The sequence below is a fragment of the Staurois parvus genome, unplaced genomic scaffold, assembly GCF_062004578.1.
Source record: "Staurois parvus isolate SC_StPar_1 unplaced genomic scaffold, SC_StPar_1.0 ptg000004l, whole genome shotgun sequence".
NCBI lineage: Eukaryota > Metazoa > Chordata > Amphibia > Anura > Ranidae > Staurois > Staurois parvus.
Window position 1 is genome coordinate 6,943,026 of NW_028317800.1, and position 22,037 is coordinate 6,965,062.

A 22,037-nucleotide genomic window follows, 5' to 3' on the forward strand; every position below is an offset into this window, starting at 1 on the left:
CCCCAAAGGTCCACAGTCTCTGGTCATGTCCTTTACTGTCTGCTGTCTCTGGTCATCCCCTGCACTGTCTACAGTCTCTGGCCATTTGTACTATGTCCACAGTCTCTGGTCATTCCCTGTACTGTGTCCGCAGTCTCTGGTCATCCCCTGTACTGTGTCCGTAGTCTCTGGTAATCTCCTGTACTGTGTCCGCAGTCTATGGTCATCTCCTGTACTGTGTCCGTAGTCTCTGATCATCCCCTGTACTGTGTCCGCAGTCTCTGGTCATCTCCTGTACTGTGTCCGCAGTCTCTGGTCATCCCCTGTACTGTGTACGCAGTCTCTGGTCATCCCCTGTACTGTGTCCGCAGTCTCTGGTCATCCCCTGTACTGTGTCTGCAGTCTCTGGTCATCTCCTGTACTGTGTCCGCAGTCTCTGGTCATTCCCTGTACTGTGTCCGCAGTCTCTGGTCATCCACTGTACTATGTCCGCAGTCTCTGGTCATCTCCTGTACTGTGTCCGCAGTCTCTGGTCATCTCCTGTACTGTGTCTGCAGTCCATTGGTTCAGAATATTTTTTTTCTTGTTTTTCTCCTCTAAAACCTAGGCACGTCTTATGGTCAGGTGCGTCTTATGGAGCGAAAAATACAGTACATTTTTTTTCTCTGTACCAATCATCTTCCTATGGCGAATGATCTCTGGTGATCCTGGAGGTTGGAGGCTGGTTTTCACCATGGTTTCGAGTTCTGAGGCATATATCTTTACCTGCATTGAGGGATTTCCACTTAAACCTGGTAATTGGAGGCTGAGTTGATGGGGTCTAGGATTCCTGAGCCCATATTTAAGGTGTTTTTTCACCATTATCTGGTGAGTGCAGTATGTGAATTTATTCTTTAAGCTTACTAAGCTTACATAAACTATGCAAAATATTTTCTTCCCCTCTTATACCCAAGTAATGTATATTTCTTTATCACTAATCAATGTTTCATTTTGAACTAGATTCATTTCCGCTTGTTATTAATTTACTTTATATTGAAAAAAAAAGGTTTTCTAATGTTAACATACTGAAAAAAATCAGTTTAAAGTCTTCATAGAGAATAGACCAAAATGTGTATGACATTACAAGTGAGAGGTTTCTGCAATCAAGCTCTATACTTGAAAAAGAAAATAATCCACGTATTACTGTAACACATGAAAAAAATGACTGAGGATCTATTTTCCCAATCAAGCTTGTTGTCCCAAGAGAGCTCAGAGAAATTATTAGCTACATGGTGGCCTAATTCACTCAAAATGTAATTTCCCTGACCTCACTTAGTCAGATGAAAACAAGCAAATACAAGCTGTTTGCTTTCAGAGCTTTCAGGATATTACAATAAACCTGCTCACGTTTTTAACTTGTTGTCATAATGACATAATTAAATTGTAAAATGATCTTATTACAGTCCTAATTTACGAGTCATATGGAATGCTGAATCTTGATTTTACTGTGTGTGTGTGTCTACTTTTTTCTATTTGTCATATTGTTGTAGTGTTTTTTTTATACAAAGGTATTTTTTTTTTCACTCTCCTTCTACTGCTTTTTCCAATTTTGCTTCCAAATTCCTAAAGACTAAAACTATTTTTAGTACTTTATCAGTTAGAAAATACTTTTTTTTAAATACAAACGATACTTGATTTGTAAAGGACTGATGTCTAGTTTTCCAAGGTGAGAAACTGATTGGTTTACATTCTAGGCATTAAAGAATATGAGTACTGCTAGTACTGCTAAAATAATTTAACATGCAATCAGCTCTAGGAAGAAAAGAAAAGATATATGTGGTCTGGGACCTGTAGCAAGAATCATATTAAAGCTGACAGAAATAATAAAAATCCTTACTATGGATGAGGTTCGAATTTTGGTTGGAGCATAGATTTGAACCAAACCCAACCATTATGTAGTTTGTAAAAACAGTGCACCCATTCACTGCCATAGCAACCAACTATCAATATTGTACTTCCTGGCTTTGTACTTAGGTCAGATGGCTTAGAAGAGACATTATTGAGGAAGGGCCCTATTTGTGAAAAGGCAGCCTATGGCCATAGGATTCTATGCTTGATTTGTTGCTACTGCCTGCCCTTCCCTCAGCTGTATAATTTCCCCATCCATTTGCTGCTGTCTGCCCTTTTCCATGCATTGTGATATGGCAGAAAGCCATTTTTATTTTTGCATAGGGATAAAGTGGGGTTTACGCCTAGTACTTCTTTTATTTTTTAAAGGTGGTACCCATGTTGAATTGCCATCCCTGCCAGTGTTTGCTTCATCAGGCAGGGGCTGACCTTACAAGTAAAAAAAAGATAATTTAAAATAAAATGTATTAAACATTTTGTAAATATGTAAATAATAAAATGTGTTTAACAATTGTATATAAAAGCCACAAACACAACACGCTCAACCTACCATCAGTGGCAGTTGATGCCATACTACATGCTGCATCTTCTTGCCACTGGTAATTTCCTCATTACTAAATATTCCACAGTCAACTGTTAGTGGTATTATAACAAAGTGGAAGCAACTGGGAACAACAGCAACTCAGCCACAAAGTGGTAGGCCACGTAAAATGACAGAGCGGGGTCAGCGCATAGTGCGCAGAAGTCGTCAAATGTCTGCAGAGTCAATAGCTAAAGCCCTCCAAACTTCATGTGGCCTTCAGATTAGCACATCAACAGTGGGTAGAGAGCTTCATGGAATGGAATGGAATGGCCGAGCAGCTGCATCCAAGCCTTACATCACCAAGTGCAATGCAAAGCACCAGACGCAATGGTGTAAAGCACGCTGCCACTGGACTCTAGAGCAGTGAAGGTGTATTCTCTGGAGCGACAAATCACACTTCTCTGTCTGGCAATATGATGGATGTGTCTGGTTTTGGTGGTTTCCAAGCGAACGGTACTTGCCTGACTGCATTGTGCCAAGCTTAAAGTTTGATGGAGGAGGGATTATGGTGTGGGGTTGATTTTCAGGGGTTGAGCTTGGCCCCTTAGTTCCAATGAATGGAACTCTTAAGACGTCAGCAAACCAAGACATTTTCAACAATTTCATGCTCCCAACTTTGAGGGAACAGTTTGGGGATGGCTCCTTCCTATTCCAACATGACTGCACACCAGTGCAAAAAGTAAGGTCCATAAAGATATGGATGAGCGAGATTGGGGAGGAGGAACTTGACTGGCCTGCACAGAACACCTTTGGGATGAATTAGAGTGGAGACTGCGAGCCAGGCCTTCTCATCCGACATCAGTGCCTGATCTCACAAATTCGCTTCTGGAAGAATGGTCAAACATTCCCATAGACACACTCCAAAACCTTGTGGACAGTCTTACCAGAAGAGTTGAAGCTGGGTTGGCCAACTCAATATTGAACCCTATGGACTAAGACTGGGATGCCATTAAAGTTCATGCTCATGTAAAGGCAGGCATCCCAATACATTTGGGAATATAGTGTATATACTATAGTTTGTGGACTGTATAACTTTACTACAGACTAAATAATATACAATGATTTGGGTTTTTTTATACCAAAGAAATGTAGCAGTATACATGTTAGCCTAAATTTATGAAGAAAAATTATTCAATTGAAACAGAAACAAAGAAAAACACTTTTCTTTCAACATTTTCTGTCTTTTTTTGTTTATTTAGCAAACATTTAAAAACCCAGTCCTGATTAAATACCACCAAAAGAAACCTCAATTTGTGTGAAAAAAATAATACAAATTTCATTTGGGTACAGTGTATCAAAGCTGAGTAACGGTAATTCAAATTGTGACAGATCCAAAAGCTGAAAATTGACCTTGTCAGGAAGAGGTTGAAAGTGTGGTGGTGGATGAGGTGGCTAAACTTGCACAGCTACTACATTAAAATTCTTGGTGAGAAACCCCCTCTCTTCTCTTGCATTATTATGCCAATATTCCTGAAGAGGCCCTTGGCAGAGCTGTACCACAGAGGCACTTTAGATTTTTGAATGAGGTAAAATTGTGCTGATTTTAACAGCCCAAACAAAAAAAACTTTTTTTTTATTTTCCAAATGATTGGGTGAACTTTGCAAAGTGAATTTGTACTTTGCTTCACTTCCTTCACTAAAATAAGTGGAAATGGGCTTTACAAATTGAAAATTACCTTTAAAAGTGAACATTCTCTACTCATTTGGTAAATCAATGCATAGATCTGTTTTGTTCCTTTTTAGTACCAGTGTCAGATATTTAGCATTTGTATATACAGTATAGTAAAGAATAGGTAAGGTTTCTTTCTATAATCTATTTTTTTATTCTATATTAAAACATTTAATTTTGTTTCATTTTCCATGACTAATCAATTGCAGTATTTGATTTTATTCTGTGTATAATGTTTTTTTTTTAATGTTGTGTTTTTGTTAAAGGCATTATAACAACCTTCCTACCTGTACCTTGTGTTTTTCACCTGCATAAAATGTGCACTGATCATGTGCTTTCATGGTGTCTTTTGTTTCCCCATCAGTAGTTTCCTGTGAAAAAAATTACATATCCCACTGTCCTTAGGTTTCTCAGTTTAGTGCTCTGAAGGTAAGCGCTAAACAGTAATTAGATCTGAAACAGATACAAACAGGCATAACTACTTACAGCAATTTTCCTGTAGTATAGTGGAAAGTCTAACATCTGCTGTGCAAATCTTTAAAACAAATATATTTATAGATCAATGAATAATTTAATCTCATAACGTTGAGCATTCTTCATTCTTCATGTGAGTGACACCGTTCAAATTACTAAAGTTAGAGGAATGTGTATATGAGCTGGCATCCAAGTAGGAGACAATACCACTCATCATCTCCAGCACCATGTGGTCTTTTCAAATCCTGAACTAAAATTGTACAATGAGTAACTTTAACCACAAAGCATGTATGTTTAAGCATCTGTTAAACTAATCTTTGAAAGTTTGATTAACAATCTGTTTATCCGTTCTGTGTAAAAAAAAATAGTAGATTTTTAAAAATAATTTCATGTGTGTTTAAGAGTGGCCATATATTGCATTGTAATAGACAGATGTCTGTTTGTGAATGAGTCAATCTGCCCCAGTTTTCAATGTGATTTGGCTGATACTTCATCCCTCCATAGAAAAAAAGATGCACAAACCACAACTAGTATGAAGATTTTACAAAGTTTCTCTCTGAAGAAATAAGAGCATCAGAACACACACACACACACACACACACACACACACACACACAGCATTGAACATGAATCACACACAGAAACAAGTTTGCCTTTGCTCAGGTATTTCACAGAATTAAATAAAAGTAAGATTAGAAAGCATCATACCTACCTTATTTGCTGACTGACCAGAGACCACATAGTAAAGAAATCTGAAGCAACATAGCATTATATTATGTTTCCCTCCAAAAGCTAATAAGAAAGTATCACGGTTTCCACTGTATGGAGGGTCCATGCCAGCTTACTATAGGGGTAAACAATTTATTTTAAAAAGCAATAGCTCATTACATGTGTATTTCATACTTTACCATTAACCAAAAAACAGAGAATGTCACTTAACTCTGTACTTTGTCCATACAAATGTTGAATCAGCATCATATTGGGAGGCAATCCCAGTTGAAAAAAAATTGCTACATGAAACAATCCGTTTTGTGATTTATTGCATCAGGCCCATTCTGTACTTACAAAAGCTGTAGAAAACATTATTAAGTGCACTTTAAAATTAAAGGACATAGCTCTTCTGAAAGACTTTACACAATTTAAAATACTTTTTTGCAGGGCAGTAGATCTGAGCACAAGCAGTTGTAGCTCTAAGAATGTAGTATTCTATATTTAAATACAGGCTGTATGTGTCCTCTGAATAGAGCCCTAAGGGGATAGAGGTTTATTAGAGCTATTGGCCATGTTGCAATTTACTTGTCAGATCCGATGCCAGCATTTCCTTGGCTGGAAATCATTGTGGTAAAGTAACTGGCTTTAATAATGGATACATGTACTGAATTATTCATAAGAAGCAGAGTGAGCCCTGATGCTTTATGCTCAGTACTTTCATTAACAGTGAAATGCTGACTGTTCACATAGTGCCTCTGCATGTTCATTGCTGCTCCCTTTAAACGATAAAAAAATTATTATTATCAGCATTTTAATTATAGCCCTAGTGCAAATTACTAGAACTGTTATCTCCCAGCTTAACAGTACTTTTGTATACATGTCTTTCAATCATCAAGCCAAAGGCAGCCATACATAAAAAGTAAGACATTGGGGTTTATTTACTAAAGCAGTAGAGACTGATCACTTAGCAAAGTGAATGTTAGTGAATAAGGTGCAGCTGTTTTTGAACATCCATCCATTTGTGAAATGTACAAGATTTTCTTCACAAATTGGCACATGGATAATGAAAGGGTAATTTCCTTTAGGAAGAAGGAGGACATATGTAAGACAAAACACACATTTTCTAACATGTGCAATTAAGAGCACTTTTAATGCTCATAAGTGCTACTTATCATGTGGAAATAATCTTTATGTACCTTGACGTTTGTAAAGAGCATAACTTTCAAAGCTAGGATGAATACATGTTCTTAGAGATTTAACAAGGGTTAAACATAAAATTACTTAAACTGGGACTATTATTAGGGATTACCAAACTCAATATAATGGAAATTAAGGCAACAATATTTAGCCTTAAATACTTAATTAGCTCATTCCCTATCCCTTGTAATGCCTTTTCTCTTGATCTTTGACATATACTACTGGCATTAACATCATCAGGGATCGATATCACTTTCACATATCAGGATGACAAACCCTTGATAACATTAGAGAGTTCACAGTAAATTTAGCATTATCACTCAATGTCAAGAGGCAGCTGCAAAAAAACAAACATATACTGTATATACACTGCTCAAAAAAAGTAAAGGAACACTTGGAAACACATCAGTGGGAAAAATATCAGGCTGTATATCTATACTGATATGGATTGGGTAATGTGTGAGAAACATAAGGATGCCCTATCGTTTGATGGAAATTAAAATTATCAACCTACAGAGGACTGAATTCAAAGACACCCTGAAAATCAAAGTGAAAAAAGTGATCCAGCAGGCTAGTCCATTTTGCTGAAATTTACATTGCAGCAACTCAAAATGGTACTCAGTAGTTTGTATGGCCCCCATGTGCTTGTATGCATGCCTGACAATATCGGGGCATGCTCCTAATGAGACGACGGATGGTGTCCTGAGGTATTTCCTCCCAGATCTAGACCAGGGCATCACTGAGCTCCTGGACTGTCTGAGGTGCAACCTGGCAGCATCGGATAGAGCAAAACATGATATCCCAGAGGTGTTCTATTGGATTTAGGTCAGGCGAGCTTGGGGTCTTTTCAATGGTATCAATTCCTTCATCCTCCAGGAACTGCCTGCACACTCTCACCACATGATACCGGGCATTGTCGTGCACCTAGAGGAACCCAGGAATCACCGTACCAGTGTAAGGTCTAACAATGGGTTCAAGGATTTCATTCCGATACCTAATGGCAGTCAGAGTGCCATTGTCTAACCTGTAGAGGTCTGTGCGACCCTCCATGGATATGCTTTCCCAGACCATCACTGATTCACAGTCATGCTGAATGATGTTACAGGCAGCATAATTTTCTCCACGGCTTATTCAGACCCTTTCATGTCTGTCACATGTGCTCAGGGTGAACCTGCTCTCATCTGTGAAAAGCACAGGATGCCAGTGATGGACCTGCCAATTCTGCAGTTCTGGTGTTCAATTGCAAATGCCAATCAAGCTCCATGGTGTCAAGCAGTGAGCACAGGACCCACTAAAGGACATCGGGCCCTCAGGCCACCTTCATGAAGTCTGTTTCTGATTGTTTGGTCAAAGACATTCTCACCAGTGGCCTGCCGAAGGTAATTTTGTAGGGCTCTGGCAGTGCTCATCACTTTCCTTCTTGCACAAAGGAGAAGATATTGGTCCTGCTGATGGGTTAAGGACCTTCTACAGTCCTGCCCAGCTCTCCTCGAGTAACTTTCTGTCTCCTGGAATCTCCTCCATGCTCTTGAGAATGTGCTGGGAGACACAGCAAACCTTCTGGCAATGGCACGTATCGATGTGCCATCCTGGAGGAGTTGGACTGCCTGCGCAACCTCTCTAGGGTCCAGGTATCATCTCTTGCTACCATACTACATGTGACTCTGGAACTGGAAGTATACTACCTTCTTAAGAGGACAGAGAAAACTTGATATGCATGGTAAAATCAAAGCTGTGCAATTAATTACTTTTTAGTAAGCTACTCAATTACCTCCACTAACAGCTTTTACAGCCTAATATCAGGGGCTCTGTGAATAGCCTCAAGTATGTCATGGGGCATGTAGTATAAACATCTGCATTTCTAGAGTGTTTTCCCAGCATGGTTGCAGGAATTTACCAACATGTACCAGCCTAACCACACACCTGCAAGTTCACTATCAATTTTCACACTTCCAAATTGTCAGTTGATGTTAGTAGGAAATAGTAAATGCAAAATATCCCCTTTGTAAAGTTTCAAGTACCAGTTTTTAAATTCTCTGGTTACTGAGACATCTTAAACTACTCTGACCTAAAACATAGTCAAACACAGAAGTTAATTAAGAGGACACCTGCAGTATAGCTAGTAATTATTTTCAAGAATACAAAAAGAAATCATAAGTACAATAGACTGATAAAAAAAATTCCACAGCCTCCTCTGAATTAAAAAAAATTATTCTAGTGGTGAATAACTGTAATATTGTTACCCAAGCATTTCTCAGAGCCTTCTGTACCAGATTTCAGAATTGGCCTTTCTCCATTAGATTAACTTTGTGGGCAGGTTGTTAAACCTGGAGGAAGGGAGGGAAAATAGATTAGTGGTTATGTGGAATAGAGAAGATATACGGAAAAGAGTGGGGGGTGGGGTGGGGGGAAAGGGAATGAAAAGAGAGGGAAAGGGGAAGGGAAGCAGAAAAGAAGAGGATGAAAAAAGGGGGAAGAGGTGAAGGAAGTGGGTTAAGAAGGAGCAGAGAAGAAGAAGGGGGATTGGGTTAATGGAAAGTGAAGAGGGAATAAAGAATAAGGGAGTCAAGAAAAAATATCTAATTTCATTTCAGGGAGACAATGGTCAGATGATTGCTCGGCGTTTGGTCCAATGGAGCCAAAGTGCCCAGCGTATATGTACAGTAAATATCCACGTTTTTCCTTTTGAAGAAGGATAGTATTAAAGTCAACTCTGCTTGGTGGTATATTTAACATAAAAATTCTTTCCATTCTCAATCCAGCTGGCTTACTATTGTGCACCTTTAGAAAGTGTTTTGCCAAAAGACTACTATTTTCTTTGTTTTTATATCTAAAGTGTTCTCCAACTCTCATTCATAGTTGGTGTTTTGTTTTTCTCATGTAATATTTTTGACATCAGCATTTGAACAGGTAAATTACTTACCGTATGTCAAAATTGTAAAAATTGGTTTATCCAAAATTTCTGATACCATCAGTACTGAAGATTTTCTTAGTTTTGACAAATAAGGCACATGAGTGCATTTCTTTTTACTCTGATCTTGCTCCACCCCCTGCTTTGATCAACCTCCTTTAATTTTAACAATTTGTTTCTTGGCTACTTGCTTTTCCCTAGCTGGTTTTGATAGACCTATGTGAATAGCTTCTCTCTTTACACCTATGATTCATGACTTTTACCTACACTTTAAAATATTTCTTTTGAGTATAATTTCTATGTATTTCTACTAAATTTCCCACCGGGATCTCATCTAACAGTGGACCAGATTGGTGACTTAATACATGTAGCAATGTGTTGACTCCAGTTTCTGTTCTGTACATCTTCATGATTAATCTATTCTCCTTTATGGATATCCACAGATCCAAAAAGGAAATCTGCTTGTTATCAAAGTTTATTATTTATTTCATTCCTACTGAGGATCAACATACATTTATATAGTTTTTGGATCCTTGTGATAAAGTCAACATGTCAAAATATCATCAAAATATCATCAATGTATCTCAGCCATAATCAACAACTTCCCCCTCCTCCAAGAGGCCCAAATAAAAACAGGCATATGTTGGTGCCCAGGGAGACCCCATAGAAGTATCTCTGATCTTCTGATAGTTCTCAAGAACTGAAAATAGTTGTTGTAAAGTTGAACTCAAGCAATTTTAATATGAATGTATTCAGGGCTCCGATCATGGTAAAATCAAACACCACTGATTGCTCAGTTCTCCCCTCCACTCTGAGTAGAGTGCCATGACTGTCAGTGTCTGGCTGTCTGCTCTGCCCTCCAACACTCACTGGAGCACTGGGCTTTGGAGGGGGTGAGAGAGACTGGCTCAGGCCCACTGTCAGCTGAAAATGGGTCACAAGAGTGCAGAATGAACTGTACAACTTTGACCTACAGGAGCAGTATAGCCAAAATAGCTTTGGCTATACTTCTTCTTAAAGTCCACCTTCATTACCTATTTTTTCTTTTCTCTCTCAATATCTCAAAAGGACATATCTCAAAAAGAGATGTAGATCCTTATAGATGACAAATGTGTCCATCCTCTCTACTGAGGAGATTCACACATGGGATCTTGCTTACTAAGCACATCCTTCTCAGGCTTCACACTTTCTTCAAGCTAATTTCTCAATCTTATATGCTCAAAGCTTTACCCAAAAGATTGACTGTGGCTTCTTGCTGCCTTTCTAATGTTCATTCCAAAAAACAACATTGAACAAAGAAGGAAAAATTCACTCACATTTATGATATATATACAGGCAGTCCCTGGGTTACGAACAAGATATGTTCTGAGGTTTGTTCTTAAGTTGAATTTGTAAGTTGGTACAGGTACATTTTTAAAGTGTAACTTCAGCCAAAAATTATTTTCAAGTTTTGGATAGAATAGGGAAGGGTTAACTGGCCATGCAGTGATGGAGGATTGCTGAACAGTAGCTGGAAGCATGGAGTGAGCAGCAAGACAAATGTAAGTCAAATGTTTGTAATTTGGGGACTGCCTGTATATATGTATATATTTTCTCTTTATAAATTTTTTTTAATTAAACTGTTCTGACATTAATATTGTAATACATTCTATTGTTAAATGTATATGAAATCTATTCAACATAAAAACATATTATTGATCTAGTAGGATACTGGTGGCTTTTTGAGTTATAAATGTATTGTATAGAAGGTTTGCATTCATTTTTCTTTCTCAGGCTTTTTAACTTAAGCCAAAGTTTTGATATGTATTTTAACTTATCACCTCATTACAAAATTGAAATGAATACTTCCATAAATCTAAGACCGCATTTATCGGGTAATGTTCTATAATATATTAAACAACATGGAATGTGAAATTACTATAGCTCCAGAGCCAAGGCAAATCAAAGTGGCTTTATGAAGGTATAAACATTTGCAATACTGGATAAGGTTGAATAAAGCTAAGCACTTAGTCCTCAGGGGAGTTTTGAGTCAAATGAATCTGCTCACTTTTTTAAGCTTCAAGGAAAATAAGTAACTGCATCTGTACATGACTGTACTGTAATAAATACAGTATATAAACACTGCAAGGTTTAGTTAATAAAGTAAAAAACAAAGCAATTAAGTATGTACAAATGGTATGAATATACTGTACATGAGTCAGGTTTATACTATGATTGGAAATAGTTTACCATATGAAATGAGCATTTGCCTTTAATATTTTATTATACATCTTTAACCCTTATAGCAAGTAACAGTTTTGTTATTCAATTTTATTTCAACAGCAGTTTAACTACCTGCTTTCTGTCATTTTATATAAATGTCTGGAGTAAAGAGAGCATCTTAAAATGTCCTCCCATTCTCACTGCTAATGCACGGACCCTAGGGTGTGCAGCAGCGTGCTATGTGATCGGTGTGTCCTTTGGACACAGAGACTCATAGAGTGGGGTACAGTGCCAAGGAACCAATAACAGTGTTTACAGCTGTAAACACAGTGATCAGCTGTGAGACATAATGAGATGCTTCCTACAGGGATCAGCACTGTAAGAAACATTCAATGTGTGAAAAGAAAACAGTTACAGTCCTGGACAAGCACAGTGTCACTATGGTGGCAGAGACACCGCAAAAAATAAAGTCTTCAAAAGACACACCTTGCCTTTTAAAAAATACCTTGGGGTGATTACATTCCATAATGTAGTCATTTTGTGGGTGTTTCTACTGTCCTGATGCTCCAGGGCCTCCACAAATGTGATAGATAGTCTGAAAATTAGATGAGTAATTTATGCACTCTGAAAACCTAAAGGTGCTTGTTGGATTTTATGCCTCTCTGTGTTGCTAGGCTGCAAAAAAGTCTAACATATATGATATCCTCATACTTGAGAGGAGTAGAACAATGTGTTTTGGGGTGTAATTCTAAGTATGCCTATATTGCTTGTTAGTATTACTAACTTAGTAATATCTTAATAATTGACAACTTTGTTTTAAAAAAATTATCTCTTCATTTTTCAAAAATGTGTGGCAAGAAACAAAATATTCAAAAACCTCACATGGCTTCTTAAAATTTTGGATATTTGTTTTCTAAAATGTGGTAATTTTGTGGGTTTTTCTACTGTTCTGGCAGTTCAGTGCCTCCAAATAAGATAGGTAGTCAGGAAATTAGATAATTTATGCCCTTGAAAGCTTGCAGATGGTCCTTAGATTGTGCTGTTAGACTGCAAAAAAAGTCCCACATAAATGGTATACCAATACTCAGGAAGATTAGCAGAATGTATTTTGGTGTGTAACTCTAAGTATGCCCATACTGTGTGTGAGAAATATCTTATTAATTGTTGGCTATATGTAAAAAATACATTTTCATTTTCTTTCTTCAGTTTCAGAAAACTTACAACAGAAAACAATCTTCAAAAGATTCACCATGACTCTAATTAAATATGTTGGAGGGTCTATTTTGCAAAGGGGGGTCATTTTGTGGGTGTTTCTCCTGTCCTGGCCCTATAGGGCTTCAGGAAATGTGATAGGTGGCTACAAAATCAGATACAAAATTCATGCCCCTTGAAAAGTCTGAAGGTGCTTTTTGGATTTTTGCCCCTTCTATGCATCTAGACAGCGAAAATGTCTCACTCGTTATACCCTTATTATTTATTTCAGGTACTTATATAGCTCCATCAATTTACACAGCACTTTACATATATATATTGTATACTCACATCAGTCCCTAGCCCTCAAGGAGTGTACAATCTAAGGTCCCTAACTCACATTCATACATACACATACAAGGGCCAATTTAGACAGGATCCAATTAACCTACCAGCATGTCTTTGGAGTGTTGAAGGAAAACCAGACTACCCGGAGGAAACCCACACAGGCACAGGGAGAACATGCAAACTCCAAGCAGGTGGTGCCATGGCTAGGATTTGAACCAGCGACCCTAGTACCGCCAGGCAGAAGTGCTAACCATTTAGCCGATGTGCTGCCTTATACAATCAAAATGTGTTTTCTGGTGTAATTGTAAGTATTCCCATGATCTGTATGAAAAATAACCTGTTAAAATGACACTGACTAATTTCTGTGCAACATCTTTTTCAATAAAATTTTTTTGACAAAAAAATGACGATTTTTATAGATAAAAAAACTAATTTTATTTTCTGGGGGGTTTTTTTTACCACAAAATCTAGCAAAAAATACAGCTTAAAAAACTCACTGTTTCTCTTACTAAATTCATTGGACTGTCTAAAAAGTATAGGGTGTAAGGGATATAAATAAAGATTTCTTATGTGCCAAGTTTTATAGCAGAAATTAAGGGAAACATTTATTTTTTCAAAATGTTCAGTCTTTTTTATATAAAAAAAATATAGGTGATTAAGTATCACCAAATGAAAGGTATATATGAGGATACAAAATTAATTTGGATATAGTGTTGCATACCCACATAATTCTTAGTCAAAGTATCACAGTGCTTAAAACTGAAAAATGGCCTGGAAAGGAAAGTAGTTTAACGTGCTGGATATAAAGTGCTTAATGGGGAACTATGCTGTGTGCAGTGTTTGAGCTGTTCTCCTTTTCAATCCTAAAAGCTTTATTCCTAGGAAGAAGATATGTTTTTCACTACTTTCAAACCACAAATAAGCAATAGTCATGCAATGGCAACAGCCCACATCTAGAAATCCAAAGTAGATAAAAGTGTGGTGATTTTGAGGTCTGAAGACTACCACAGCTGAATGCCTAATTTTGATAGGTCACATTCACTTAACAGGCCTCCTGGATTCCATCTGTATCCCCCACCTCTTTCTGCTACCAGGTGCCTGCTATTAGTAACTTTTTATTTTGCTTTTTCAATTTCACTTATTTGTTTGGCATCCTTAGAACAATAGATTCTCTGCACCTTTTTGTTTAAATATGCTGTGCCTAACTGCTAGGTTTAACTCTATGCCATCTAGTTTGGTTCCTTGAGGTGCTGAGATCTTTGCACTTTGTAGAACAGTGTGTTGTATCTTTTGTGTGGTATTAAACTAACAATTTCAAGTTGGAAATTAAATAATACATGTAAATTGAACTTTCTGGTGTGCTGCCTCTTTCATTATATTCATTCTGTTGCTATTTTGAAGCTCTGTGAAGAAATCCCGATATTATAGTCACATCACCCATTCCTTTTCTATCTTTCTATTGCAAGGATCTATAACCTTCAGAGAATTTCTATCAAGTTGTGTAACCACGTTTAAGATTTTTACCACTGTTATAACAGAACTTAGGTCTGGAAAGCCTCTTAGCAGAAGTCTGGCAATCAGAGCACTAATGGCCATCATAAACAGCATTTAACCAGTGGATTTTAATTAAGCTATGCAATAAAAATTCTACCAGAGATTAACAGGCCAAAATTCTGGTCATAGTTGACCATCATAAAGCCATTTAGGCCAACGCACAGTTAATTCTAGCTTGCTCTTGACCCAAGACTACCCTTTTTAAACACCACAGCTTTCAAAATATATACAATTTTCATAACTTTATATCTTTATAAAACATGTCTACACAACTGTATATTGAAGTAAAAAATATTTTAAGTCTATACACTCCCATCTCACAAGGTGAAGCAAACTAATGGGGCACATTACTTTTTCTGAAGAATACACACATTAAATATACTTATGATTAGTCTCAATCAACTCTAAAATTAATTATGTGTAATAATAGGTTGGTTGTTCATATCCTTGTTAATATATCAAACGCTTTCAACCTCTGTTATATCTGAATTGTTATAGCAGATAATGATGCCTGTTTCTCTTAAAAACATGTGGTGGCAGCTGGGGTGTGTGTGGAAGTGTGTGAAGGGTTAACTGCAGAGTCTGGCACATTTTACTGGCTGGAAGCTAAAAAGAGTGAGACATTTGAGTGGAGAGTGAAAAACAGTTTTGCTTTGACTGCTGGTGATTACTGGTGCTTGTAGTTATTTTATTTTCTTCTTTGGGGTCTTGATAGCAGCTTTTACTTTTTAAATCACCTTTTCTGTCACTTTTTAAATAGCAACTTTTTCCTTTTCCTTTCCTTCCTTCAGTCTGCTTATTAAGGGGAAGAGTTAATTGGTCACAAGTGCTACAGGTACTATATAACTTTCTGCAGAGCTCACTCTGAGTTTGCTCATTCTTGAGCTTGCCTGTTTTTGGCTTGCTGGACCTTTGGCATAGTAGACCTTTGTTTAAGTGGAGTTAAAAAACTGGAGTTGATAGCAGGAGTCTTCTAACCTGTAAGCGACAACCAGGGGCGGACTGACCATTTGGAAACTCGGGCACTGCCCGAGGGCCTGGGGTCAGTAGGGGGCCCCATGAGATGCCCCTGGTACCTTTTTCATAGGCTTTTTTTAGTTTGGGCAAGGACACAGGGGCCCCATGATCCCCTATTGCCCGGGGGCCCCATGAGTTGTCAGTCCACCCCTGGCGACAACTGATATTTCCTATTGACAATAATTTTGTACCTGGGATAATGAGTGCTAGCTGGGTTGAAGGTTTTGTGCATTGCACAGTGTGATGCATGTATGCAAAAACAGAGCAACAGCTCCAGGATGGATACCACTGCAACAGATGTGAGCGAGTTGCCCTTCTAGAAGATCATGCTGGAGATCTGGAGGAGCAAGCTGCAACACTGGGCAGAACTGACAACCTTGAAAGGGGTCTTATGCTCTGTGAGCAGGTAGCTAAAGAGACTGATGTGGAAGGTGGCAGAGTTAGCCAGGATTATCAGGTAGGAAGATGGGTTACTGTAGCGAGAGGGAGTGGTAGGGGCTTACAGAAAAGGAAGGCTGGCCCTGGGTTTGAACACCCAAACAGATTTGCCAAATTGGATGAAGATGTGGGGGTGGCAAGCTCAGGGGTGGCAGCCCTGGATGTCACTGCTATCCCTAACAGCCTGGAGGGCAGACCATCTGGGAGGGGTGGTGAGGGTAGTGCAGGAAGGCCTAGACAGTTGGTGGTAGTAGGGAATTCTATAATCATAAGGACTATATCACATACTTGGTGTTAGAGGCCAATGGAGAGAGGGATTTCCTTGTGGCTAAGTTCCAGACTCCCCTGGATATGGGACAGAAGGAATCAGGCCCAAAGTAGCACGGGTCGCCTGTAGGAGTGCTTGTCAGAAGTACACCCAGGAGCACAGCTGATGCACTGGAATGGTGTCTGCAGACAGGTGGTGCCCATGAGAGATATGCAGGCCTTCAGGGTAGCAGAGGACCACAGAGTAGTCGGTTTAAAGATAAGGTCAGATGCCAGGTGAAGATTGGAGCAGACATAGTCAATAGGATAGCTGGGGTCATACACAGGAGGGAGAGTGAGAATATAATTTAGCCAAGCCAAGGTCAGATCAGGAGAGCAGGTGAGAATATCTATTAGCCAAACCGAGGTCAGATCAGGAGTCAGGCAGAGAAAACAGATCCAAGAACAAGCCAAATTGGTAACAGGAGATCACAGTAGCAAGGGAAAACGGACAAAGTTACTGGGGAGCCAGAGATCAACCAGCAATTTGAGGGAGTGATGGGCTTCCTTATAAAGGCCGTCTGGCGCCAAACTGAGCTAATGCATGTGTAACTATGCGCCAGTGCACATGCGTGTTCTGGCTCGCATAGATTTTCGCCAGCATGCAAGGTACTGGCAGGAATGCCAGGTCTCCGAGTACCTCTGCTGTGTACAGAGCCCTGACAGACTGATAGAATAATTTGTTGCCAGGATTGCCTCAACCAAATAGTTTGCTGTCTCCCTGGTGCCACGGTTCAGCATGTGGTGGTCTGGGTTTATAAATTACTGGGAGGGGCTGGGCATGACCCAGCTGTATAGGTACATGTTGGAACCAATGACAGATTACATGGAAGATGGAGGCTCCTTAAAAATAAATTTAAAGAACTAGGCAGCAAGTTGAAGGGAAGGACCTCCAAGGTGATATTCTCTGAAATATTACTTGCCATGCGCAACTCAGGAAAGACAGGTGAAGAGTATAGAACTAAATGCATGGCTAAAGACCTGGTGTAATAGGGAGGGATTTGGGTTTATAGAGCACTGGGCTGACTTTTGGTTGGGGTGCAACCTATATGCTAGAGATGGTTTGCACCTAAATGGGAGGGGGTCTGATGTGCTGGGGGAGAGGTTTATGGGATGGACAGAGGAGTATTTAAACTAGGATTGAGGGGGGAGGGAGAATTAAATTATATTGGGGCAGACAGATCAGACAGGGGACAGTTCTTATTGGTGGGTGGAATGGGGAACAATGGGGGGAGGGCTATGGAAGGTGATAAGAAAGTTCCCATGTTACAAACAACCAGTGGAATTGGTACCATTTGTACAAAAATAAAAAATATGCAAAATACATCTGCACAAGGTGTCAATGAATTAAAGTGTTTGTTCACCAATGCCAGAAGTCTGCCAAGCAAAATAGGTGAGTTGGAAGCTTTGGTGCATGAAGAGAACTATGATTGGATTGGTATTACTGAATCTTGGCTTCATTCTTCACATGACTGGGCTATTAATATTCCTGGCTATATTCTCTTTCAGAGAGACAGGGTAAAAAGGAAAGGTGGTGGTGTCTGTCTCTATGTGAGAAGTGATCTCAGAGCGAGTGTGAAAGAGGGCCTAGTTGATGTAGAGTGTGATGAGGCTGAAACATTATGGGTGGAACTGCACATGGGAGTGCGTACTACATAGGTAATCATTGACGTTTGCTATAGGTTACCCAGTGTTAATTAGGAGGTGGAGACTCAGCTCCTTGCACAGATCGAAAGGGCTGCAAGGGCTGGGACAGTGATAATAATGGGGGATTTTAATTATCCAGAAATTGACTCGAGTAATGGCACTGCAGGAACAGTTAAAAGGCAAACATTTATAAACTTACTACAAGACAATTTTATGGTACAGTTCATAGAGGCCCCAACTAGGAATGATGTTCTGCTAGACCTGGTAATCTCAAACCATAGAGAGCTTATTACTAATGTCCATATAAAATAACAGCTGGGTAGCAGTGACCATAACATGATTTAATTTATGGTCACCAATCTTGTCTCCAAATATCACCCAAACCGTCCTCCCTGCTCCTCGCACGACCTCCTGCTCTATAGCTCCCTTGCCTTCTCCTCCCATGATCATCTCCAGGATTTCTCCAGAGCCTCCCCCATCCTCTGGAACTCTGTACCCCAATCTATCTGACTATCGCTACTCTGCCCACTTTTAGGTGATCTCTGAAAACCTATCTCTTCAGGGAAGTCTATCCTACCATCAGCTAATAATGGAATCTTCTATTGCTCCTCTTATTTCATCCCCCACAGTTATTACCTTTTGTACCACCAGCCCCTCCCTCTTAGATTGTAAACTCCAAGGAGCAGGGCCCTCCTAACCCTTTTGTATTGAACTGTATTGTTGCTGCCTTGTCTTATGTTATATTGTAAAGCGCTGAGCAAACTGTTGGTGCTATATAAATCCTGTATAATAATAATAATAACTGTTAGCTGTAAACAACAAGCACATATATAAAAACACTCAGCTTTAAGAGAGCCAATTTTCCAAGGCTGAGAGCTGCTCTCCAAGACTTAGACTGGGAGGGAATATTGGCATCGATGAACACAACACAGAAATGGGAGTTATTAAAAAAAAACTGTATGTGTTCACACTGAAAAATGTGTTCCCATGGGCAACAAGTTTGAAAGGCTAAATTTCAAACCTATGTGGCTTATGGTTAAAGTTAAAAAAGCTATATATAATAAGAAAATAGCTTTCATTAAATATAAAAATGAAGGAATGCTATCATCATTTAAACATTACCAAGAATATAACAGAATATGCAAAAAGGAAATCAAGGCTGCAAAAATTGAAAACAAATGACATATTGCAAAAGATAGCAGGACCAACCCCAAACAATTCTTCAAATATATTAATAGTAAAAAGGTCAGGTCTGAGCATGTAGGCCCTTAACAAAATATTCTAGAGTGTGTGACCAGGGACAAAGAGGACGCAAATGTATTAAATACCTTCTTTAGCTCTATATATACGAATGAGCACGGGGGAGCTCTTGTCCATAATGGGCATGGTATTGACACAGCCCCAGATGAACCACATTGGGTCACAACTGATATGATTCAGAAATATTTAGAGAGAATAAAGATGAATAAAGCACCTGGACCGGATGGTGTGGTGGTTGTGTGCACAGATTGGACGCGGACAACCATTTTGTTAAAGATCTACCATCTTGTATCATACTCTGCAAATATCATTCTCTCTCCCTCCAGCCCCCCTCCCCTTGCAAGGAGTGTGGTCTGTGTGTGTGCGCTGAGTTCAGGCGTGCACAGGGCACAGCTGGATATGCTTCATGGTTGTAAACCCAATTAGCTGGTTCCATGATGTCTGTCAGACCCTTGCCTTGGCCTGGTCGTAAAGCTATAAATCAGTCCGTCACTGGACATGAAAAGCATTCCAGAATGGCAGTAAAACATACATCCCACTTGAAACCACTTTTTCATACAAATTCATAAATCCCGACAGGAACAAGGTACAATAAAACAAAGCATATATTCTGATAGGTCAGTTTAATATGAGTCACCTTACAAATTACACCCCTATGTGGCACCTACACGAGAGTAGAAAGCAATATGTCGTTATCTGGAACGGTAAGATATGTCATATTTGATGTCTGGACTTTCAGGATATCATTCTGCATATTAACCACCTCCCGCCCACCATATAGTAATATGATGGACGCAAGGTGGTTCTCTCATTCTGGGAGGACGTCATATGACGTCCTCCCATTCTAACCGCGCATGCTCGGCTCCTGGAGCACGCAGCACGGCGATTGGCGGTGCGCTGTGTCCCTCAGACACAGCGGATCACCGATCCACGGAAAGAGCCGAAGATGTCGGCCCGGTCATGTGATCAGCTGTATCCAATCACAGCTGATCACATGTAAACAGGGAAATGCCAGTTATCGGCATTTTTCTCCCCATGAGCTGTCACGCTGACAGCTCATGAGAAGAGGAGAGCCGGTAATAGGCATTCCTCAGAGGGGACATGTATACAGATCATCAGAGCACTGTGTGCCCTGATGATCTGTGTAGCCTCAGAAGCGCCACCTGTCAGTGTCCAGCAGTGCCAGCTCTCAGTGCTCATCCATGCCACCTGCCAGTGCCCATCAGTGCCACATTAATGCCACATATCAGTGACCATCTGAGCTGCCTTTCAGTGTTAACCATCAGTGCCAGTCAGTGCCACCTATCAATGCCAGTCAGTGCCACCTGTCACTGCTGCCAATCAGTGCCACCTATCAGTGCCAGTCAGTGCCGCCTAGCAGTGTGCATCAGTGCCGCCTATCAGTGCCCGTCAGTGCTGCCTATCAGTGCCGCCCAACAGTGCTAGTCAGTGCCACCTAAAAGTGTCAGTCAGTGTTGCCTATCAGTGCCACCTATCAGTGCCGCCTATCAGTGCACCTATCAGTGCCGTCTTTCAGTGCCCATCAGTGATGCCTGTCAATGCCCATCAGTGCCACCTACCAGTACCTCCTCATCAGTGCCCATCAGTGCCACCTATCAGTGTCCATCAGTGCAGCCTATCAGTGCCCATCACTGCAGCCTCATTAGCGCACATCAGTGAAGGAGAAAAATCACTTATTTACAAAATTTTATAACAAAAACTAAGAAAAAATGTTTTTTTTTTTCAAAATTTTCAGTGGTTTTTGGTTTGTTTAAGAAAAAATAAAAACCCAGAGGTGATTAAATACCACCAAAATAAAGCTCTAGCTGTCACAAAAAAATGGGTACAGTGTTGCATGACCGCACAATTGTCATTCAAAATGCAACAGCGCTGAAAGATGGAAATTGGCCTGGGCAGGAAGGGGGCATAAGTGCTCTGTAGGCTAGTGGTTAATCTACCAGTGGCTAGGCTGCTACATGTACCTAGTGAAGGTTATTGGCCATGGTATAATCGTGTGAGGGATTTGGTCATAGCCTGAGTCCCCGCCTAAACACCCCTCCCCAAATGAGGCGATTGGTTCTCTGCTTTAAGGAGACACCCTGCTGGGTTCCTAGAAAAAAGGTTGTCATGCCTGGAGAGGGAGATGAAGAGATTCTCCCTTTTAACATCAGGAACCAACTTTGGGAGAAAAGGCACCCTTTTGTTCAGGACAATTGGACTCTGCTTAAACATCTTTTCTGTAAATATTTTTATTGCACCATTTTGACCTTTTTAGTAATAAATTCTATTTTCTGAAAAGCGTTGAACTGTTTCTAAAGCTCTTTAATGAAAACTAAGAATCCCTGTCTCTGAAGAGTGCTACTGAGTGTTTTAAAACCTCTGGATACATCTGTCTGCGGTGACAGGGTGTATACAGATGCTTATTCAAACATCATAGTGTTACTGCTAAGATTTGTGGGTATCCTCCTTCTCTGTAAAAAGGTGGTGGTGGCAGTGTGAAAGGTTTATTGCGTAATTAACCTAACCCAGTAACAATCGTTCTCAGGCTGCTGGCACATAGATTGTGGTCCAGCAAGCTGGAAAATCTTTGTGCAGGGTGCAGCTGAGAGTGGCATTGTTACGCAAGTGGCAGCGCGGTCTTAGATTGGCTGGTCCTTTGGTCA